Below are 24,710 nucleotides of genomic sequence, written 5' to 3'. Positions count from 1 at the left end.
GGGTGACCTTGGTCAAGTCATTTAACTTCTCTGTAAAAGAAGTTACCTTGTCTGTAAAATGGGGATTAAGACTGTGAGCCCCATGTGGGACAGAGACTGTGTCCAACCTGATTTGCTTGTATCCACCGCAGCACTTAGTACAGTGCCTGGCATGTAGTAAGCGCTTAATACATACCACAGCTATTATTATTATTGTGGCCAAATGCTGCACTGCAGTTTGGGGAACAGTTCCCCTTTTATCTTCCATCTTCTCTTGTCATCTCTCTCACTACTCCCCGTGGCATAAATCACTGATTAATTTTTGAAACCAAAGAATCCCACCAGGAAGATGCACTGCTGCTCTGAGGCCCCACCAAGTTCCTGCCCAAGAAAAATTGTAGAAGTAAAGCTCTTACTAGAAACAATGTGGCCTAGTGGAAGGAGCTGGGGCCTAAGAGTCAGAAGACCTGGGATCTAGGCCTGGGGTCTTCCACTTGTCTGCTGGGTGACCATGGGCAAATCACTTTACTTCTCTTTGCCTCATTTACCTCACCTGTAAAATGGGGATTCAGACCGTGAGCCCTATGTGGGACATGAACTGTACCCAACCTGATCATCTTGTATCTACCACAGTGCTTAGTACAGTGCCCGACACAGAGTCAGCACTTTACAAATACCATTAAAAAAAAAAAGCTGGGTGTGGAGAGGGAGGGAATTGTTCAGACAGGACTTCTGATTCTCCAGAGCCCTCACAGTTTACCAGCTGCTTTTCAGCCCTCACGAAAAATGCCACCAATCAGGGTGGAAGCAGTTTGGCTTAGGGAGAAGAGCACAGGCCTGAGAGTCAGAAGACCTGGATTCTAATTTCAGCTCAACCACTTTCCTGCATTATAACCTTGAACCAGTCATTTTCATTTCTTTGTGCCTCAGTTTCCTCATATGTAAAATAGGGAATAAATACCTCTTCTCCCTCCTACTTAGATTGTGATCCCTGTGTAGGACAGGAACGGTGACAGACCTGACTGTCTAGTCCGTAGTGTATCATACATTAAGTGTATCATACATTCACACTTATCATACACTTAGTGTATCATATGAGAAGCAGCGTGGCCCAGTGGAAAGAGCACAGGCTTTGGAGTCAGAGGTCATGGGTTCAAATCCCGGTTCCACCAATTGTCAGCTGTGTGACTTTGGGCAAGTCACTTCACTTCTATGTGTCTCAGTTACCTCATCTGTAAAATGGGGATTAAGACTCTGAGCCCCCCTGGGACAACCTGATCACCTTGTAACCGCCCCAGCACTTAGACCAGTGCTTTGCACATAGTAAGCGCTTAATAAATGCCATAATCATCATCGTATTAAGTAAGCATGTAGTAAGCACTTAAATTCCAGAATTATTATTACGAGTTTATTTAATTCCTAATGTCTTCTAATTGTCTAGCTTTCAGACAACTGAGGTATTTCTGTAGAGTAGAAAGACTTCATCTAAAATATTCCAATAATAATAATAAAAATAGTGATTGTTAAGCCCTTATTATGTGCCAAGCAATGAGGTAGATTTCATATAAACAGATCAGATATGATCTGTGTTCCACAAGGGGCTCACAGTCCAAGGGAAAAGGAAAACAGATATCATAGCTTAGCCCTATTTTTGCAGATGAGGATCCTGAAGCACAGAAAAGTCAAGTGACTTGCCCTTGGTCACACATGAGAATTAGAACTCAGGTCCAGGTTCCCAGGCCCAAGCTCTTTCCACTAGAATACTCATTTATTCATTTATTCAATCATATTTATTGAGAGCTCACTTTGTGCAGAGCACTGTACTAAGTGCTTGGAAAGTACAATACAGCAATAAAGAGAGATAATCCCTGCCCACAATGGGCTTACAGTCTAGAAGGGGGGAGACAGACATCAAAACAAGTAAACAAGAATCAATATAAATAAATAGAATTACAGACATTTACAAGAACTGAGGGGTGGGGAGAAGAAGGAAGAGCAAAGGGAGTGAGTCAAGATGTTTCCCACAGAAATATTAACAATCTTATCTCTATTGACTGGATTACTCTGCTCCCAATCAATCAATCAATCAATCGTATTTATTGAGTGCTTACTGTGTGCAGAGCACTGTACTAAGCGCTTGGGAAGTACAAGTTGGCAACATATAGAGACAGTCCCTACCCAACCGTGGGCTCCCCCTCCCTTCCCCATCACCCCCACTGGCTCCCTCTGCTCTACCCACCTCCCCACCCCACAGCTCTTGTGTGTATATATGTACATATTTATAAATCTATGTATTTTATTAATGATATGTATAAATCTATAATTCTATTCATTTATAGTGATGCTGTTGATGCCTGTTTACCTGTTTGATGTCTGTCTCCCCCACCCTGTCTAAACTGTGAGCCGGTTGTGGTCAGGGATTGTTGCTGAATTGTATTTTCCAAGTGCTTAGTATAGTGCTGTGCACATAGTAAGTGCTCAATAAATACGATTGAATGAATGAATGAAGGTACTTACCTTCACTCAGTGGGGACCACCTAGACAATCAGAACAGAGGCCAGACCATTCATTCATTCAATCGTACTAGCTGTGTACAGGGAGCACTGTAGTAAGCGTACAATATAACAGTGAACACATTCCCAGCCCAAAGCGAGCCTACCATCTAGAGGGGGAGATAGACAATGAATATAAATAAATTAACTACAGATCTGTACATAAGTGCTGTGGAGCTGGGATGAATAAAGGGAGCAAGTCAGGGTGACACAGAGGGAGTGGGAGATACTAGGCGCTTGGCAGGAGGCAAAACAATAATGCTACAACTAGTAGTAGTAGTAGTAGCTTGTACCTGGTATTTGTTAAGTGCTTACTATGTGCCAGGCACTGCACTAAGCACTGGAATGGATACAAGCAAATTGGGTTGGACGCAGTCCCTGTCATCATCATCATCATCATGTCCCACATGGGGTTCCCAGTCTCAAATTCCCTTTTTACAGATGAGGTAACTGAGGCACAGAGAAGTGAAGTGATTTGCCCAGGGTCACACACAGCAGACAAGTGGCAGAGCAGGGATTAGAAACCATGACTTTCTGACTCCCAGCCCGAGCTGTATCCACTAAGCCATGCTGCTTCTCCAGGACTTAATACAGAGCCTGGCATATAGGAAGAACTTAACAAATACCATCAAAAAAAACCCCCAAACACTGAGGTACAGAGAAGTGAAATGACTTACCCAAGGTCACATGGCAAATAATTGGCCGGGTGGGATTAGAACCCAGGTCCCGTGCTGCTTCTCTTATAATATTCTAGCCAAAACTCAGTGAAAACATTTCCCTATACAACAGTCACTTCAACATTTTCACCTGTCAGCTATGCACTTGGAGACTTCACCCATCAAGTCCCATAATACTCACATATATATTCTTAAACTCTCTTGCTTCCCTACTTGTGATTTATTTTAGTGTCTTTCTCCAGTTAGATTATAACTGAGGTCAGGGTTTGGGTCTGATAACTCTATTGTTCTCTTAACAGTGCTCCACACTAAGTAGGCACTCAGTAAATACTCTCAATTGAAAACAAGTGTTCTGGAAGAACTGATTGTCCTTCCAGATCTAATTCTCCGTGCCCCAAAAGCTTTTCTACTCTACCACTATTTTATGTATTTCCTTCAGCTTGCCTTATGAAAGAACTGGGATGAGCACAGTGTCTTAACTGTACCTCAAAACCTTCTCAGATCCCTTGAAAGAAACTCTCCTAGTCTTGGACTGATTTAGATTGAATTGCAGCGTTAGTCTAATAGTCGTTTTACTTCTGACTGCCCTATTTGCAGTAGACTTTGGTTCTGATTCTTATAAATAGCTTTGAGAAAACTTTTCCTGGTCTCCCCAGCCTATTCGCCCTCCCTTCTGCATCACCTCTACACTTGAGACTCTACCCCTTAAGCACTTTAACACTTCCCCACCCTGGGTGCACAGCCCTTCTGTGCTTTTAGTTATCCTCTTCTGTTTCCTCCATATGTAATTTATTTTACTGTCTGTCTCCCCTACTAGAATAAAAGCTCTTTAAGAACAGTGATCAAATCTACCAATTCTGTTCCATTGTAGATTCCCAAGCGTTTAGTACAGTAGTCTGCACACAGTAAACACTCAATAAATGCCATTGATTGATTGATTAATGGATTCATTCATTCAATCGTATTTATTGAGCACTTAATGTGTGCAGAGCACTGTACTGAGCGCTTGGAAAGTACAGTTCAACAACAATGGATGGAACTGACTTCTTAATTTTGAACATATTTCTTAATCACTGCTACAGAATCTCTTGTTAATTCTTGCATTACATTAAGGGAGAAACTTTTCCTGTCTTTTGTGCTAATTGTTCTTTTCTTCGTATTCATTCATTAGTCATTAGGCTTTCACTCTGTTTCTTATTAATGATATCCCATGCTCATCTCTCTGTTTCCTACTGGACTTTGAACAAAGTCGTGGAAGCACTTAAGGCTGAAGAAATGGGAGCCATGTATTCATAAAGCACAGGCTTGGGAGTCAGAAGGACTTGGGTTCTAATCCTAATTCTGCCACTTCTCTGCTATGTAGTCTTGGGCAAGCCACTTAACTTCTTTGTGCCTCAGTTCCCTCATCTGTCAAATGAGGACTAAGACTGTGAGCCCTATGTGCGACAGGGACTGTCCAACCCTATTTTCTCGTATCTACCCCAGCGCTTAGAAAAGTGCCTGGCACATAATAAGCATTTAACAAATGCCACAATTCTTATTCATTAGTACCTACTGAACAACTAAAGTGCTTAGAGCACAAGGAAGCAGAGTGACTTAATGAAAAGAGCCTGGGCTTTGGAGTCAGAGGTCATGGGTTCAAATCCCAGCTCCACCAATTGTCAGCTGTGTGACTTTGGACAAGTCACTTCACTTCTCTGTGCCTCAGTTACCTCATCTGTAAAATGGGGATTAAGACGGTGAGCCCCCGTGGGACAACCTGATCATCTTGTAACCTCCCCAGCACTTAGAACAGTGCTTTGCACATAGTAAGCGCTTAATAAATGCCATTATTATTTTTATTAATAATAATAATGATGATAATAGTGATGGTATTTGTTAAGAGCTTCCTCTTTGCCCAGCACTGCTGTAAGCACTGGGGGAGATACGAGCAAATCGGGTTGGACACAGTCCCTGCCTCTACAAGGGGCTCACACTCCTAATCCCCGTTTTCTAGATGAGACAACTGAGGCCCCAAGAAGTGAAGTGACTGGCCCAAGGTCATTCAGCAGACATGTGGTTGCCAACTTGTACTTCCCAAGCGCTTAGTACTCTGCACACAGTAAGCGCTCAATAAATATGATTGAATGAATGAATGTGGTGGAGCCGGGATTCGAACCCAAGTCCTGCTGATGCCCAGACCCGGGCTCTATCCACTAGGCCACGCTGCTTCTCTTTGGAGGCCCCTGACATGGGAGAGGGTGTGGTTCTTCCTGACTTTCTTATGGATACTTGGATCTCCTTATCTTTGTGGTGATAGGATGATAAGTTGTCTGCTGTGTGACCTTGAGCAAGTCACTTAACTTTTCTGTGCCTCAGTTACCTCATCTGGATAATGGGGATCGAGACTGTGAGCCCCACGTGGGACAGGGACTGTGTCCAACCCGATTTGCTTGTATCAACCCCAGCGCTTAGTACAGTGCCTGGCACATAGTAAACACTTAAATACCACAATTTTCATTATTATTATTATTATAAAATGCTTCCTGTTTGTCCAGAGAGAAGGGTGCAGCAAACAGAACAGGGAGGAGCCAGCTCTGGTGACTTGGGTTAGTGACCTAGGGGTTGTTGGTGATTAACTGAGGAAGACTGGCTATAGAAGATGGGATAGTGTGGCTCAGTGGAAAGAGCCCGGGCTTTGGAGTCAGAGGCCATGGGTTCAAATCCCGGCTCTGCCAATTGTCAGCTGAGTGACTTTGGGCAAGTCACTTAACTTCTCTGTGCCTCAGTTACCTCATTTGTAAAATGGAGATTGACTGTGAGCCCCACGAGGGACAACCTGATCACCTTGTAACCTCCCCAGCACTTAGAACAGTGCTTTGTACATAGTAAGCGCTTAGTAAATGCCATTATTATTATTATTATTATTATTATTATTTTAGGAGGACTTTGGAGACGGGGAGGTTTGAAGTCTAGGGATGTGATTGCTGGAGAGGAGAGGTGGCCTGTCGGGGGGGAATGAAGGGCTGCCCAACAACTTGAACAAGGGAGAGGAGGGCGACTGGAGATCAGGTTCAGTTGAAAGATGAGCTTGGGAGGAGCAGGGTGTGGGAGCTGGAGAGTAGAGGGTGAAGAGAGCCCATAGCCTATAATAATATAATAATAATGGCATTTATTAAGCGGTTACTATGTGCAAAGCACTGTTCTAACTGCTGGGGAGGTTACAAGGCGATCAGGTTGTCCCATGGGGGGTTCACAGTCTTAATCCCCATTTTACAGATGAGGGAACTGAGGCACAGAGAAGTCAAGTGACTTGCCCAGAGTCACACAGCTGACAAGTGGCGGAGCGGGATTTGAACCCATGACCTCTGACTCCAAAGCCCGGGCTCTTTCCACTGAGCCACGCTGCTTCTCTAGTACAGTGCTCTGCATACAGTAAGTAGGTGCCCAATAAATACAGTTGAACTGCACTGAATGAACACACTGCGTGATAGAGGGAAATTTTTCCCCTGATACACTTCTCTTCCCACTAGCATCGGCCCTGAAAGTTTTTTGTCTTTTTTATTTTAAATGGTAATCGTTAAGCGCTTACTATGCGCCAGGCACTGTACTAAGTGCTATAAGCTCCTTGTGGGCAGGGGACGGGTCTAATTCTGTTAGGGTGTAAGCATTCATTCATTCAGTCGTATTTATTGAGTGCTTCCTGTGTGCAGAGCACTGTACTAAGCACTTGGGAGAGTATACTACAACAATATTCATTCAATCATAGTCATTCTGACTCCCGGGTCTGTGCTCTATCCACGAGGTTGCAGCCTTAAAAATAAAGGTTGAATTGAGCAGAGCACCAAAGGCAGAACATAAAATATTTCCATTCAGCGTGGCTCAGTGGAAAGAGCACGGGCTTTGGAGTCAGAGGTCATGGGTTCAAATGCCGACTCCGCCAATTGTCAGCTGTGTGACTTTGGGCAAGTCATTTAACTTCTCTGGGCCTCAGTTACCTCATCTGGACGGGGATTAAGACTGTGAGCCCCCTGTGAGACAGCCTGATCACCTTGTAACCTCCCCAACGCTTAGAACAGTGCTTTGCACATGGTAAGCACTTAATAAATGCCATCATTATTATTATTATCATATTTACTGAGCGCTTACTGTGTGCAGAGCACTGTACTAAGCGCTTGGAAGGTACAATTTGGCACATTTCCTGCCCACAACAAGTTTACAGTCTAGAGAGGAAGAGACAAAGATCAATACCAATAAATTACAGACATATACTTAAGTGTCATGGGGCTGGGAAGGGGGAAGAACTAAAGGAGCAAGTCAGGGTGATGCAGAAGGGAGTGGGAGAAGAAGAAAGGAGAGGTTTAGTCTGGGAAGGCCTCTTGGAGGAGATGTGCCTTTAATAATAATAATAATAATGGCATTATTCAAGTACTTACTATGTGCAAAGCACTGTTCTAAGCACTGACTACTGTTCTAAGCGCTGAATAAGGCTTTCAATAAGGCTTTGGGGGGCGGGGGGAGAGTTAGTACACTGCTCTGCACACAGTAAAAGTGCTCAGTAAATGTGATTGATTGATTGATTGATTGATGTAGAAAATGCAGAAGACCAAGTACGGGGACAGGCACTGGGTGACGTGGTGGTGGGGGATGTTGAAGTCAATGGTAAAATGTTTTTCTTTCATGCTGAGTTAAGTGGACAGTCTTTGGAGGCTTTGGGAGGGGATGTTGCAGAAAGATCAACCCAGGCCACAGCAAAGGACCGAAGAGGGGAAAGACTGATGGAAGAGACAGTGAGGAGAATAACAGAGTAATTCCTCCTGGCCATGCGATAATCACTCAATGATATTGAGTGCTTACTTTGTGCCTAACACTGTTGTAAGTGCTTGGGAGAATATAATGTAGCAGAGTAAACTAGTGGTAAGGAGCAGGATAATTTTCTCCATTATTCCACCACACAAGCAAGATTATAACAGGACTTTAATAATTTGTGATGAAAATCTAACATGATTTTCACAAGTTAGCACACATTTTATTGTGGTATTTATTAAATGCTTATTATGTGTCAGGTAGTGTCCTAAGCACTGGGATGGGTACAAGCAAATCGGAGTCCCTGTCCCACATAGGGCTCCCAGTCTTAATCCCCATTTTACTGATGAGGTAATCGAGGCACAGAGACCTTAAATGGCTTGCTCATTCATTCAATCATATTTATTGAGTGCTTACTGTGTGCAGAGCACTGTACTAAGCGCTTGGGAAGTTGGCAACATATAGATACGGTCCCTACCCAACAACGGGCTCACAGTCAGGGTCACACAGCACACAAGTAGGGGAGCTGGAATTAGAACCCAGGTCATTCCGACTCCCGGGCCTGTGCTCTATCCTCTAGGTTGCAGGCTTAAAAATAAAGGTTGAACTGAGCAGAGCACCAAAGGCAGAACATAAAATATTTCCATTCAGTGTGGCTCCGTGGAAAGAGCACGGGCTTTGGAGTCAGAGGCCATGGGTTCAAATCCCAGCTCCGCCAATTGTCAGCTGTGTGACTTTGGGCAAGGCACTTCTCTGTTCCTCAGTTACCTCATCTGGAAAATGGGGATTAAAACTGTGAGCCCCCCGTGGGACAACCTGATCACCTTGTAACCTCCCCAGCGCTTAGAATGGTGCTTTGCACATAGTATGCGCTTAATAAATGTCATCATTATTATTATTATTCACCCGTTCCCCCAAATAATTTCATAGAAACTATCTGTGTGGCATATCAGATTCTAATCCAGCCCCCCATTTCCTCTGCTCCTCCTCTCCTCCCCATCACCCGCACTCCCTCCCTCTTCCCTACCCCCTTCCCCTCCCCACAGCACTTTGTATATACTTTTACTCTATTAATCTTATTAATGATGTGTCTATAGCTATAATTCTATTTATTCTGATGGTATTAACACCCGTCCACATGTTTTGTTTTGTTGTCTGTCTCCCCTTTCTAGACTGTGAGCCTGTTGTTGGGTAGGGACCGTCTTTATATGTTGCCGATTTGAACTTCCCAAGCGCTTAGTACAGTGCTCTGCACACAGCGCTCAATAAATACGATTGAATGAATGAATAAATGAATGCGCTAGCAATAGTGTTCTGGGCGGGGGCGGGAGAGGATTGCGTAAACCGCAAATTTGAAGTTCTCTGTTTTTAAATAGCAAAGAGGAAAGTTTAGATCAAAAAGTAGCTGACTAGAAGTCTTTTGTTGCCTAATTAAAAGGAAGGCAAAGAGACCCCCTAAAACAGATTCCATTCACAGTGCAAAAAAGATTACCTAAGTTTCCAGAGAGAAGGGAGATGTCAAAAGCAACTTGGATAAACCCGACAGCTACTTATCTATTACTGTGTTCATGATCAAAGACCAATAGATCCATTTGAATTACAAATCATGCACTACCACAATCTAATTAAAGCTTGTAAACCAGTCTCCACTCCACCGTGGAGTTGTTTGGATTCTCACAATTGCAAAAAGGAACTAAGGATCTTAGATAAGATAAAGGAAAGTTTATGGTAAGCATTGTTGACCTTTTTTCTTTTAGGCAAGATTCTTCCTAGATGTTTTAAATAATTCCCTTTGCAGTGCCCTGGTCTGTCTTAGAGTGAGCTGGTTTGCATATAGCATACAGTGCTAGAGTGTTAAAAGCTTCCATACCAATGCTATAATAAATCTTTCACTTCTGCAAGACCCAACTATTTCTTTAGGTAGAAAACACAAAAACTAAGCCAACCAGAATACCTGAGGTAAAGTGGTTAGAAAACCCTGGCCTTTTAAATAAGTATTAAATACTGTAGTAGGAGGAGTCAATGTGAACGATCCTTAACCCTGAAGTTGGATTTTGGACTCAACCTTCTCCTCGGCTATTTGTCTTTTTAAACTCCTTTTCTCTTTTTAATCCCCTTTTTTCAATAGGATTTGGTTAATTCCCCACCATAGATTACAGTCAAACAAGAAATCATTTGTCTGCCTCTCATTATGATGGCCTTTTAGCACGGTAAGATGGGAGTGCAGGGTCTAACCTAGACATTAATCTGTTTAGAGAGATGAATATCATGAAAGGGATAAAGTTTAGCCCCAGTAAATACAATGCCTCCTGGAAGCTAAACCTTTCTCTCCCCCGAAAATCAAAACATACTTTTCACTTCTGATGAATGTTTTCCTTTGCCTAACCTCGGAGGGGAGGGGGCTGTGGAGAGGACACCCGCTTTAGGAGAGGCAAATGTATTCGGAGTGGAAAAGAAACCTATCTATGGCTATTTCACCCAATCCCATTTGATAGTTATCTCGAGATCTGGGTTCTATCTTCCAAGACTTTCTTTGGCTAAAGTATTCTTTAGAAGCCTTACAGCTCTCCACTTGCTTGAGGGGTCTCAAGTGTAGTCTTGAAGTTCTTAGGTGGGAATTCCCAAAGAATTTGAAAACAAATTTCACACATTAACACATAAACTGGGACAGTTTGGTATGTGGTAGCAGAAAGCCGGTGGCAGTTTTGTTTTTCTCCTTAAATGGATTTACTCTGACTGCTGAACTGTCTGAGGTCACCTGCTCCATGTCCACTGGGGAGACTTCTCCCCCTGTAGACTGAAGTACCCCCCGAGCACTCTGAGTGTCACCTAACCCCAGAGTATTTACATAGATATTATTATACCCTACCATTTCCCTATCCCCAACCTATTTCCATGTCTGTGTCCCCTGTAGACTGTAAGCTCACTGTGGGCAGGGATCCTGTCTACCAACTCTGTTGAATTGCACTCTCCCAAGGGCTTAGTACAGTGCTCTGCATCGAGTATGCGCTCAATAAATACCATTGATTGACTGGTCTCGTGCTCCATCCTTTCAGTTAGTGGTTCACCACTGATATCCTAAGACACGGGAGTCAGGCGAGTGAATGAAAATCAGACCTAAACTACACTGATTGATAGCCAAGTTACTTACTGTGGGCAGGGAATGTGTCTGTTTATTGTTGTATTGTAATCTCCCAAGCGCTTAGTACATTGCTCTGCACACAGTAAGCGCTCAATAAATACGATTGATTGAATGAATGAATGAATGAATGAATGCAGGGTATCAAAATAAATCCATCTGACACCTCAGTGATCATAAAAAATCTTAGTTGTCACAGACCAACATAGCACCGGGTGAGGAACAGTCGAGCACACTTGACCTCCTCTCAAGCAGGCAGCATCTTCCACCTGACTGGAAGCCACGGCCCCTCGGGACCAGGGACTGGAAACCACAGAAGCCCACTTGTGTCCCAGGCCCACATGGGGCTTACGGCCTAAGTAGGAGGAAGAACAGATGATGAATCCCCATTTTGTAGGTGAGGAAACTGAAGCGCAAGGAGTTAAGCGACTTGCCCAAGGTCACACAGCAGACAAGTGGCAAGTGTTCCTGACTCCCAAGTCTGTGCTCTTTTCACTAGGCCACGCCGATCTCTCATTCACACCACTTATCCAATCCTGCCGGTCTCACCTTCACAATATCGCCAAGATCCGCCCTTCCCTTTCCATCCAAACCGCTACCATGTTAGTACAGTCACTCATCCTATCCCAACTGGATTACTGCATCAAGCCTCCTTTCTGACCTCCCAACCTCCTGACTCTCCCCACTTAAGTTCATACTTCACTCTGCTGCCCGAATTATCTTTTTACAGAAACATTCAGGGCATGTCACTCCCCTCCTCAAAAATCTCCAGTGGTTTCCTATCAACCTCTGTATCGAACAAAAACTCCTCACAGTTGACTTCAGAGCTGTCCAACACCTTGCCCCTTCTTACCTCACCTCCCTTCTCTCCTTCTACGCCCAGTCCGCACACTCTGGTGCTAACCCTCTCACGGTGCCACGATGTCGCCTGTCTCACTGCAGACCCCTGGCCCATGTCCTGCCTCTGGCCTGGAATGTTCTCCCTCCTCAAGTCCATCAGTTACTCTGCCTCGCTTCTCCAAGAGGCCTTACCAGACAAAGCCCCCTTTTCCTCAGCTCCCCCTCCTTTCCACGTCACCTTGACTGGCTCCCTTTGCTCTCCCCCAACCCCCACAACACGTATGTGCTGTATTCTGTTTGATGCCTGTTTATTTGTTTTGATGTGTTTTGATGTGTTTCCCCCCCCCCCCCATCTAGACTGTAAGCCTACTGTGGGTAGGGACTGTCTCTTTTGCTGCAGTATACTTTCCAAGTGCTTAGTACAGTGCTCTGCACACTGTAAGCATTCAATAAGTTTGATTGAATGAGTGAATGAGTGCTTTCCAAGCCAACACATCCCACCTGAGCACCCTACTTGTCCCATCCTCGCCTGGTGCACAAACGCATATCTTTATCACCTCCTTCTCCTCTGAACTCAACTCCCTCACTGCTTTGTCCATCTTTTGACCTTGTACCTCCACCCCAGCCCTGGATCACTTCCATAGTGTTTTTCTTCCCCTTCTGTGCTTGTGGGGCCAGTATGAGGTAAGGTTGTACGAGTAGCACAGTGCTTAAGGGTTCCAAATCAAGTGCATAGGCAACTGCAGAAAGGAGGGTGGATAGCAGATCTAAAGGGGTTAGTATGGGAAGGCCTCATGGAGATGTGCTTTGAGGAGGGGTTTGAAGAAGTGGGAAGGAGTTCCAGGCCTGAGGGAGAATGTGGGCAAGAGGTCGGTGGTGAAATTGATGAGATTGAGGTCCAGTGAGTAGATTAATGTTAGAGGAGCAGTGTGAGGGTTAAGTAGTAGAAGGAAATCATCACGGTCCTTTGGTAGAAAGGAGAAAGCCGACGGAGTGCCTTCAAGCTTGTGGTAAGGAGTTTTTCTAATTGGCTTTCCCCAATTCATTTTTTTCTTCTTTCTCGGTCACATCCTCCCTACTGTCATCTCAGCCCTTTTGTTCTTCTTGTTCCTGTTGCACTTTTGCACATATCATTTGTTGTACTGCACATATCTTGCACTTTTGTACATATCGTTTTACATGCTCCACTATTTGAAACTCTTCTTCCTCCTATTTGTAAATTTATTTTCTCTCTATCACCTCCACTAGATTATAAACTCTTGAGGGCAGAGATCGTGTCTACCAACTCTATTGTATTGTACTGTATCATAATAATAATAATAATGGTATCTGTTAAGCACTTACTGTGTGGCAGCCACTGTTCTAAATGCTGGGTAGATTCGAGCTCCTAAGATTGGACATAGTCCATGTCCTATGCGGGGCTCACAGGCTTAATCCTCATTTTACAGATGAGACAACTGAAGATAAGCAAAGTGACTTTTCCAAGGTCACACAGCAGACAAGTGGCAGAGTCAGGATTTGAACCCAAGTCCTTCTGACTCCTGGGGCCATGCTCTGTCTACTAGACCGTGCTGCTTCTCTAGATGGAAAGGAGGGTAATTCTTAGTTCAATTTCTTCACGGTGGACTACCCGTAGACTTCTCCTCTCAGTACAGAGCCTTCTCTGTTCCTCAGGGCAGTCCAACCAGAGTCCTATCCCCTGCACTTCGTATTGGTAGGAGCAGAGGACCCGTGCCAATCTAGAGCTTGTTCTTGGGTCAATAATCTGTATTGCTGAAGTGTAGGAATTTAGTCATTCAGTGCATAATTTTAAATCATTTGCCTCGATGGCCCAGAACAGACTTCTGTGACTTGACATCTTAGATGTGGCCTGAGCAATCCTGGGCATTGTCGTGTTTAATTTGATTGTTAGTACATATACAGGAGAAAAGGGCTGGCAGAAGCCTGGTTCCATATGACCCTGAGCTCCCTTACTAATCTGGATACCAGGGGTAGTTGTGGTATTTGTAGTGGTGATGGGGGTGATGGGGGGCGGGGGGGAATGGTGTTAAATGATTCAGCTATTTCATCCTGACACAGCTGTACTTTTTCCTTCCTCCTGCTCCCACTGTTTGTAAATTAATTTTTGCCTCTCTGACTCCCCTTTAGTTTGTGAGCTTTTGGAGGCCAGGAAGTGGGTGTCTTGGTTCTGTTACACTCCCCCAAGCACTTAGTATAGTGCTTTGCACTCAGCAGAGGCGCACTAAATAACTGTTGACTGAATGACTGCAGCGACTTGCAAATCAGTCTGGTATTTTTGAGCACTTACTCTGTGCAGAGCACTGTACTAAGCTTGGATTGATTGATTGCAGTGATGACTGGTTATTTTTCCAATTGTCCTTGAATTGTTTTGGTTAACCGTTCACAATTTTCCTAGGCCTCTGCCCTCGCTGGTTTTGATTGTAAATCTTTCGGGAGGCAGTGACTGTGACTATGGGTTCAGCAGCGTGGCTCAGTGGAAAGAGCCCGGGCTTTGGAGTCAGAGGTCATGGGTTCGAATTCTGGCTCCACCACGTCTGCTGTGTGACCTTGGGCAAGTCACTTAACTTCTCTGAGCCTCAGTTCCCTCATCTGTAAAATGGGGATGAAGACTGTGAGCCCCACGGGGGGCAACCTGATCACTTTGTAGCCCCCCCCCCCCCAGTGCTTCACACATAGTAAGTGCTTAACAAATGCCAACATTATTATTATTATTATCATGACTGAATCAGTGTATTAGTGTCCTCGTATTCTTCCTTGCATATAACATACTGCATCCCACATTGCAAGGGCTCATAAGCCCTGCTAAGGATTAATACCCAAGCACACTCCTGAGTAAGACTGTAAATTTCACTAGATCATAAACTCCTTGAAGGCAGAGTCAATCTACTAAATCAATCAATCGTATTTATTGAGCACTTACTATGTGCAGAGCACAGAGCACTAAATATTTCACTCGCCCAAGTGCTTGTTTTGTCTTATGCCGTCGAGTCGTCTCCAACCCATAGCGACTCCATGTACACGTCTCTCCCAGAACGCCCCACCTCCATCTGCCATAATTCTGGTAGGTGTAGCCATAGAGTTTTATTGGTAAAAATACAGAAGTGGTTGACCACTGCCCCTTTCCGCGCAGTCAACTTGAGTCTCCACCCTCGACTTTCTCCCACGCCACTGCTGCCCTGCACCGGTGAGTTTTGACTTGTAACAGATGGCCTTCCACTCGCTAACTACTGGCCAGGCTAGGAATGGAATGGGTAGGCCCCTGCTTGACTCTCCCTCCCTCTCATAGTCAAGACTGGTAGAGTACTGGAAACTCTCCAGGTATGACCCTGAGAGGGGCCCAAGTGCTTAGTGTCGTGCCTTTGAAAGCCTAAGTGTTCAATAAATACCATTGGAACATCTCTCCTGCAAACTTTTTACCTCTACTTCCCACATGTTTGGAAAAGTTTGGGGGTGAGGGGGTTGTGCAGGATGTGTTGGAACAAAAGCAGTTGGGAAGTGTGAGCTGATGATATCTTGAACCCAAAGGATGGCTATTATATGCGTACATATTTGATGGCAGGGAAAGCTGTAATTATGGTCCTGGGGAAATTGGAACTCATTCTGAAACGTTACATGAACTGCACCTGACAGGAGGGAGAACCACCTCTAGATTGTAAACTTGCTGTGGGCAGAGAACACAACTACGGATTCCATTGTATTGTACTCCCCCAAGTGCTTTGTCTAATCCAGGCTCTGCCACCTGTCTGCTGTGTGACCTCAGACCAGTCACTTCACTTCTCTGTGCCTCAGTTCCCTCATCGATAAAATGGCGATTGAGAGTGTGAGCCCCGCTTGGGACAGAGACTGTGTCCAACTCGATTTGCTCGTATCCACCCCAGGGCTTAGTACAGTGCCTGAAACATAGTAAGCAATTAACAAATGCCATCATTATTGTATTTATTATTATTATTACAGCACTCTGCACACATAAGTGCTCAAATACCGCGGATTGATTCTCTAATGAATGCTTCTTAGAGTAATGGGAACTAGATTTTGCAAATATTCAATTACCCGCCAGGGGGAGACTATTCATTCCTGAGACCGTAACCAAATTGTTCAGATTGACAATAAACAGCTAAATAGTTTGAATAATCTTCAGTCCCTTGTTACCGTGTAAGTTTTTGAATTCAGTGAAATATGGCCAGTGTAACTGACTAATATAAATGCTGTTTTGAAAAAGCCTAATGATGGACTAGAAATTGCAGAAGCTAAGGTCTCAGTGTTTTGGTTTATGACAAAAATTAGTTCTTAATGATGCAGTTGCCAAGGCTGTGACAGACATTTCTGTGGGTAAATATATGTGTGTGTATATATATATATATTATATATATAGTAAACCTTCGCATTCCGTGTGGAAATACGAAATAAAAAACATGGTTAAATTTGAACGGATTAGATGTTACTTGAGACCTACAGATGTTGATCCTATAAGAGTGAGATCCATTTCCTGATTTTTTTTTCAGTTTGGAAAATAATTTGAAGGCTTTTAACCATTTAAACAGCCTCCTCTTGACCCGCAAAGCAGCAAATGTAGGTAGCATCTGCATTCAAGGTGCAGTTTATAGTGGTCATACTTTGTAGTTTTTTCATATTGCCATTTTACAGACTATGAAAGCTGGGAATGCCATTCATGCTGGCTTTTTAAAGTACGTTGATTCTCACCAGACTAAATAGGTCAAACCCTGTGATCATTTGAGCAAGTGAATCAGGACTTACTGGGACCTTACTGTTCCTGACCCTTGACGAATTTGCTTCCTTCTTTTCTCGCTCTAAATTGTGAGGGCCTTCCTCAGGTAGGAGAAACTGTTGATTTTGTCCCACTGTACAGCCACAGGTCAGAGAGTGGGAGAGGATCAGGGAGAGGGGAGAGAGTCTGAGGCGAGAAGGGATCCACGAAGTTGGCTTTAGCCCTCAGCTGTCCTCCATATGCAACCTCCAGCCAATCTCCCACCTGGCTGAAACAAAAGCCCAGGCCCTGCTGAGGCTCACTTATTACTCTGGCCTTTCCTCTTCTGAATGTGCTCACCCTTGACAATCACAATGCCTTTCAGACAAGACCTACTTCTCTTAGCACCCTGTGGGTAAAGTCTGTTTCATTCAGATTTAATTCTAGTAGGAAACTAGCTGTCTGCAAACGGCTTCGTCCCCAAAACACACATACAATGGGCTATAAAACTGACAATGATGTTTGAAAATGTAACCGACGGTATTGACAAGTAACTGCATTAAGGGACAAAACACTTACAATGGCTGACATTGAATACCGATAAGTTTTTCAATGGTTTGTGGTGGGGACTATTCTGTGTGACTTGGCTAATGTGTAGCTTTACATATAAAAGCTCTTCCGAAAAGGGGTCATCCCGGCGTAATGCCCAGTTCCTGTTTAGACACTTTCCAACACGTTAGTAGTACCCGGGCTGGGCCAAGGCCTTGAGAGATCATCATCATCATCATCATCAATCGTATTTATTGAGCGCTTACTATGTGCAGAGCACTGTACCAAGCGCTTGGGAAGTACAAATTGGCAACATATAGAGACAGTCCCTACCCAACAGTGGGCTCACAGTCTAAAAGGTGGAGACAGAGAACAAAACCAAACATACTAACAAAATAAAATAAATAGGATAGATATGTACAAGTAAAATATGTTGAACGGGAGGCATCTTGGAACAGAAGAGTTCCGCGGTTTGATTTAAAACAAGAGTTAATTACATCTCTGACCGAGAGATAGAGTAGTAATAAATTATCACTCGTAATGACTTCCCAGGGGAAGTGAAAAAAGAGTTAGAAATAGGAAAAGGAAATTTGACCTAGGTGTTCACGGTTAAATTCACAGATCTACAGAGGAAGCTGGGAGTCTTTGGAGCCAAACTGGGTCTCTTCGTTTCTCGGCTTTAAAAGTTTATCGTCAGAGATGGAAGTCACACCCACCACTGGTCAACCATGTCCGAATCGTATTGTATTGACCGGGACTTTTCCAAAGCCATCTTGACCCAGCCACAAACCTTTTTATTTTTGCCACTCTAAAAGAGCGGGTTTGGCCGTGGGAATTGGTTGCCACTAGCTAGAGGGAAAAGAGTTTTGTCTAGCTATTTACTTGGCCAGGCTATTTACAGTAACTTGTTTTGTGGTATTTTTAGAGACTATGTTACAATAGATTTCATTGTTTCATTAGGTGTAGAATAACGTGTGGCACTCCCAGCTCTCAACAAGTGCCCTGCTAAGATAAGTTCTCTCTCTCTCCATATATTTATGTATGTAGATATATCGATAAGATATACCTATATATCTTATCTATATACCTGTATATCAATATTTATCTCACCAAAGTACCGTCTTCTGGTCACTATTAAGATGGGTTTTGTACACCCTCACGTATTCATTCAGTTGTCTTTATTTGCGCGTTTACTGTGTGCAGAGCACTGGACTAAGCGCTTGGGAAGTACAAGTCGGCAACACATAGAGACGGTCCCTACCCAACAACGGGCTCGATACTGGGCTTTATTCTTAAACATTGAAAAGGCAATTTTAAATAGTGCTCGAACATTATTTCTTTATTTCTGTCACTTCCTCCTGTTGTCAATTTTCTGTCCTTGCGTGGAGTGCCTAGGATATACTGTAGTTTTAATACTACATTGTGGCATTGACAACCAGAAGTTATAGTAAAACGAATGGTTCGATACATTGGTGGTAATTAATAGTAATAATGTCATTTGTTCAGTGCTTACTATATGTCCAAAGGACTGTTCTAAGCGCTGGGGAGGTTACAAGGTGATCAGGTTGTCCCTCGGGGGCTCACAGCCTTAATCCCCATTTTACAGGTGAGGTAACTGAGGCCCAGAGAAGTTGTGTCTTGCCCAAAGTCACACAGCTGACCCTCTCCATCCCCCCATCTTACCTCCTTCCCTTCCTCACAGTACCTGTATATATGCATATATGTTTGTACATATTTATTACTCTATTTATTTATTTTACTTGTACATATCTATTCTATTTATTTTATTTTGTTAGTATGTTTGGTTTTGTTCTCTGTCTCCCCCTTTTAGATTGTGAGCCCACTGTTGGGTAGGGACTGTCTCTATATGTTGCCAATTTGTACTTCCCAAGCGCTTAGTACAGTGCTCTGCACATAGTAAGCGCTCAGTAAATAGGATTGATGATGATGATGAGTTGGCTGAGGCGGGATTCGAACCCATGACCCCTGACTCCCAAGCCCACGGAAGAGCTGCGTTCTGTGCTAACGCTGGGGTTCTTCATCTGTTTAAAGTCATCACCCGAACATCTTAAATCCACCCGTAACTGCAGGCTTGTCTTTTTCCGGCTGTTAATCAATCAATCATATTTTTTGAGCGCTTACTATGTGCAGAGCACTGTACTAAGCGCTTAGGAAGTACAAATTGGCAACATATAGACAGTCCCTACCCAACATTGGGCTCACAGTCTAAAAGGGGGAGACAGAGAAAAAAAAACAAACATACTAACAAAATAAAATAAATAGAATAGATGTTAAAATGCTACGGTAATCTGGGGCGGCTTTAACATGGAGGAGGCTTCTTGAGTTCGGCTAATAGGGTGTAATTACGTTTCTAATACCTTCCGTTACTGTATTTGATTCTGAACACAGAGTCCTTTACCTGGCTTTGCTCTCTTCCCCTCTCCTTCTCTCCACCCTTCTTGAGAACCGTCAACTAGGTCTCCGGAGCCGGCCCGGTGGGCTTTTCCTGCATTAGGGAATGAATGGGAAGGGGAGATTCAGATGCTAATAGAGCCCCTCCGAAATGGAAGGCGTTTTAATCGTGCCGTTTGCTGACATTGTTATGGACCGGTTTGGGATGATGTTCGGGAGGTAGCCCTAGCCCGCCTGCCCTCCCAGGTGCGTGAGTGTGTGCGGTGCTGTGCTGTGCGGGGGTGTTGTGAGTGTGCGGGGGTGTGAGTGGGCGCGGGCGGGCGCCTGGGCTGGGGGCGGGCCGTGGCCGTGGGGGGTTGTCTGTGTGTGTGTGTGTGTGTGTGTGTGTGTGTGTCCCAGTGTGTGTGTTTGTGTGTCCGCGCCGCGGGCCGGTCCCGGAGTCCCGGAGGAGTCCCGGAGTCGGTCCGGAGGCATGGCAGCCGGCGGGGACAGGTAAGGGAAGGAAGGGGGAGGGCCGGGCCGCCCTCACCTGGGCGCTCAGACCCCCACGGGGCCCGGGCGGAGGACGGACAGAGAGACAGAGAGAGAGAGAGAGGGGGGGATGGACAGAGGGACAGGGAGAGAGAGGGACGGACGGACAGAAGGACAGGGAGAGGGACGGACAGAGGGACAGGGAGAGGGACGGACGGGCGGAGGACGGGCAGAGACGGGGGGGACGGACAGAGGGACAGGGAGAGGGACGGACGGACGGACAGAAGGACAGGGAGAGGGACGGACAGAGGGACAGGGAGAGGGACGGACGGGCGGAGGACGGGCAGAGACAGAGGGGGGGACGGACAGAGGGACAGGGAGAGGGACGGACGGACAGAAGGACAGGGAGAGGGACGGACAGAGGGACAGGGAGAGGGACGGACGGGCGGAGGACGGGCAGAGACAGAGGGGACGGACGGACAGAGGGACAGGGAGAGGGACGGACGGACGGACAGAAGGACAGGGAGAGGGACGGACAGAGGGACAGGGAGAGGGACGGACGGACAGACAGAAGGACAGGGAGAGGGACGGACAGAGGGACAGGGAGAGGGACGGACGGGCGGACAGAGGGACAGGGAGAGGGACGGACGGGCGGACAGAAGGACAGGGAGAGGGACGGACGGGCACAGGAGGGGCAGAGGACGGACGAGGGACGCAGAGACACGGGGAGGGACGGACAGAGGGACGGAGAGGCACAGGGATGGACGGACGGAGGGGCGGACAGACAGGGATGGACGGACGGAGGGGCGGACAGACACAGGGATGGACGGACGGACAGAGAGGGACGGGCGGACAGAGGGACGGGGGGACACGGGGATGGGCGGACGGAGGGGCGGACAGGCAGGGATGGACGGACGGAGAGGGACGGGCGGACAGAGGGACGGGGGGACACGGGGATGGGCGGACAGAGAGACACGGAGGGACGGGCGGACGGAGGGACGGGCGGACGGGCCAGAGAGGGACGGGCGGTCAGAGGGACGGAGAGACACAGGGATGGGCGGACAGAGGGGCGGGCGGACAGACACAGGGAGGGAGGGACACAGGGATGGACGGACAGAGGGACGGGCGGACAGGGAGACGGACTAGAGGGATGGACGGACAGACAGGGAGGGACGGGCGGGCGGAAAGGAGAGACACAGGGATGGACGGACAGAGGGACGGGCGGACAGAGAGACGGACAGAGCTACGGAGGGACGGACAGACAGGGACGGAGGGACGGACAGACACAGGGAGGGACGGACGGGCGGAAAGAGGGATGGACGGACAGAGGGACGGGCGGACAGGGAGACAGACAGGGACGGACAGAGGGACGGACGGACAGGGAGGGACGGAGGGGCGGGCGGACAGAGGGACGGACAGACACGGATGGATGGACAGAGGGACGGGCGGACAGGGAGACGGACAGACACGGGGAGGGACGGACAGAGAGAGGGGCAGACGGACGTTGGGACGGACAGACGGACGGGCAGAGAGAGAGGGACAGACCGGCGGACAGGAATGGACGGGCAGGGGGAGGAGGGACGGACAGACACAGGGAGGGACGGACGGACACAGGGATAGAGGGACGGGCAGACGGACACAGGGATGAACGGACAGAGAGGAGGGAGGGCGGGACGGACACAGACAGACAGACAGACAATCAATCAATCAATCAATCAATCGTATTTATTGAGCGCTTACTATGTGCAGAGCACTGTACTAAGCGCTTGGGAAGTACAAATTGGCAACACACAGAGACGGTCCCTACCCAACAGTGGGCTCACAGTCTAAAAGGGGGAGACAGAGAACAGAACCAAACATACCAACAAAATAAGATAAATAGGATAGAAATGTACAAGTGAAATAAATAAATAAATAAATAGAGTAATAAATATGTACAACCATATATACAGGTATATACATATATACAGACAGACAGACAGACAGACAGAGACAGACCGAGGGCCGGGCGGGCGTCCGCCCAGAGACAGAGGGAGGTCGGTCCGGGCCTCCCCTCCTCGCTCGGCCGCACGTCTGCACACCCACAGGCAGGCAGACAGACAGGCAATCAATCAATCGTATTTATTGAGCGCTTACTATGTGCAGAGCACTGTACTAAGCGCTTGGGAAGTACAAATTGGCAACACACAGAGACGGTCCCTACCCAACAGTGGGCTCACAGTCTAAAAGGGGGAGACAGAGAACAGAACCAAACATACCAACGAAATGAAATAAATAGGATAGAAATGTACAAGTGAAATAAATAAATAAATAGAGTAATAAATATGTACAACCATATATACAGGTATATACATATATACAGACGGACAGACAGACAGAGACAGACCGAGGGCCGGGAGGGCGTCCGCCCAGAGACAGAGGGAGGTCGGTCCGGGCCTCCCCTCCTCGCTCGGCTGCACGTCTGCACACCCACAGGCAGGCAGACAGACAGACAGACAGACAGACCCGCATTCAGTCACTCATTCGTTCATTCATTCATTCATTCATTCATTCATTCATTCATCCGTATGGATTGAGCGCCGACGGTGTGCGGAGCCCCGGACGAAGCGGTTGGGCGGGACAGTTTGTCCCCATTTCGAGGCGGGCCCCACCCCACCCAGCCGTGCCCCATGGGGAGACAGACCGTCCGACGGCCCTTGGACTCGTGGAGATCGTGGGTTCAAATCCCGGCTCCCCCAATTGTCAGCTGGGTGACTTTGGGCGAGTCACTTCACTTCTCTGGGCCTCAGTGACCTCATCTGTGAAATGGGGATGAAGACTGGGAGCCCCCTGTGGGAACGCTGCTTTGCACATAGTAAGCGCTTAATAAATTATGTGTTGCCAATTTGTACTTCCCAAGCACTTAGTACAGTGGTCTACACAGTAAGCGCTTAATCAATGATTGAATGAATGAATAAATGCCATCATTATTTATTTTACTTATTATTTTGTGAATGATGTCCATCTAGCTTTACTTCTATTTATTCTGATGACGTGACCCCTGTCCATGGGATCGTCTCTAGATGTTGCCAACTTGTACTTCCCAAGCGCTTAGCCCAGTGCTCTGCACACAGTAAGCGCTCAATAAGTATGATTGAATGAATGAATAAATGCCATCATTATTTATTTTATTAATGATGTGCATCTAGCTTTACTTCTATTTATTCTGATGACGTGACCCCTGTCCACGGGACCGTCTCTAGATGTTGCCAACTTGTACTTCCCAAGCGCTTAGTCCAGTGCTCTGCACACAGTAAGCGCTCAATAAATATGATTGAATGAATAAATAAATGCCATCATTATTTATTTGATTTATTATTTTGTGAATGATGTGCATCTACGTTTACTTCTGTTTATTCTGATGACGTGACCCCTGGCCACGGGACCGTCTCTAGATGTTGCCAACTTGTACTTCCCAAGCGCTTAGTCCAGTGCTCTGCGCACAGTAAGTGCTCAATAAATATGATTGAATGAATGAATAAATGCCATCATTATTTATTTTATTAATGATGTGCATCTAGCTTTCCTTCTATTTATTCTAATGACGTGACCCCTGTCCACGGGACCGTCTCTAGATGTTGCCAACTTGTACTTCCCAAGCGCTTAGTGCAGTGCTCAGCACACAGTAAGTGCTCAATAAATATGATTGAATGAATGAATAAATGCCATCATTATTTATTTTATTTATTATTTTGTGAATGATGTGCATCTATCTTTACTTCTGTTTATTTTGATGAGGTGACCCCTGTCCACGGGACCGTCTCTAGATGTTGCCAACTTGTACTTCCCAAGCGCTTAGTGCAGTGCTCTGCACACAGTAAGCGCTCAGTAAGCTCCGGTCCGGTGCTGTTGGGGCGAAAGTGTTGGGTCCCGGGGGGGTCCGGGCGGGGGCCCGCGTTGGGGAGGTGGGGGACCGGCCCCCTCCCCTCCCCGGCGACACACATTCATTCAATCAATCAATCGTATTTATTGAGCGCTTACTATGTGCAGAACACTGTACTAAGCGCTTGGGAAGTCCAAATTGGCAACATATAGAGACAGTCCCTACCCAACAGTGGGCTCACAGTCTAGAAGAACTATTAACAGTGCTTTGCACATAGTAAACACTTAATAAATGCCATCATCGTTATTATTATTATTACTGAGAAGCAGCGTGGCTCAGTGGAAAGAGCCCGGGCTTTGGAGTCAGAGGTCGTAGGTTCAAACCCCGGCTCCGCCACTTGTCAGCTGGGCCACCTCGGGCGAGTCACTTCGCTTCTCTGGGCCTCAGTGACCTCATCTGTAAAATGTTAATCTGGAAAATGGGGATTAAGACCGTGAGCCCCCCAAGGGACAACCTGATCACCTTGTAACCTCCCCAGCGCCTAGAACAGGGCTTTGCACATAGTAAGCGCTTAATAAATGCCATCATTATTAGTAGTAGTAGTATTAACAGTGCTTTGCACATAGTAAACACTTAATAAATGTCATTATTATTGTTATTATTATTATTATTGAGAAGCAGCGTGGCTCAGTGGAAAAAGCCCGGGCTTTGGAGTCAG

The 24,710-nt window shown here is 46.1% G+C and overlaps 1 protein-coding gene and 1 non-coding gene across 3 annotated transcripts in view; one reads left to right on the top strand and one right to left on the bottom strand.

Annotated features, from left to right (window-relative positions):
• Window positions 1–24,710, top strand: part of PRICKLE1 (prickle planar cell polarity protein 1) — a 180,953-nt gene that overhangs the window by 116,163 nt on the left and 40,080 nt on the right. The window contains exon 1 of one of the 2 annotated variants that reach the window (XM_038740849.1): window positions 20,098–20,151. The exons of the other annotated variant lie outside the window; for it this stretch is intronic. The gene's annotated coding sequence lies outside the window, so the exon portion shown is untranslated. Of the gene's footprint in view, window positions 1–20,097; window positions 20,152–24,710 lie in introns of those variants that run through there. 2 annotated transcript variants of the gene reach the window in all.
• On the bottom strand, window positions 15,188–15,329 carry LOC119924900. The gene has a single exon (XR_005449578.1). It is a non-coding gene; the product is annotated as a small nucleolar RNA SNORA7 (small nucleolar RNA).

This window comes from Tachyglossus aculeatus, chromosome 2, assembly GCF_015852505.1.
Source record: "Tachyglossus aculeatus isolate mTacAcu1 chromosome 2, mTacAcu1.pri, whole genome shotgun sequence".
In the NCBI taxonomy this organism is placed as follows: Eukaryota; Metazoa; Chordata; class Mammalia; order Monotremata; family Tachyglossidae; genus Tachyglossus; species Tachyglossus aculeatus.
This window is presented reverse-complemented; position numbering and strand designations above follow the sequence as displayed.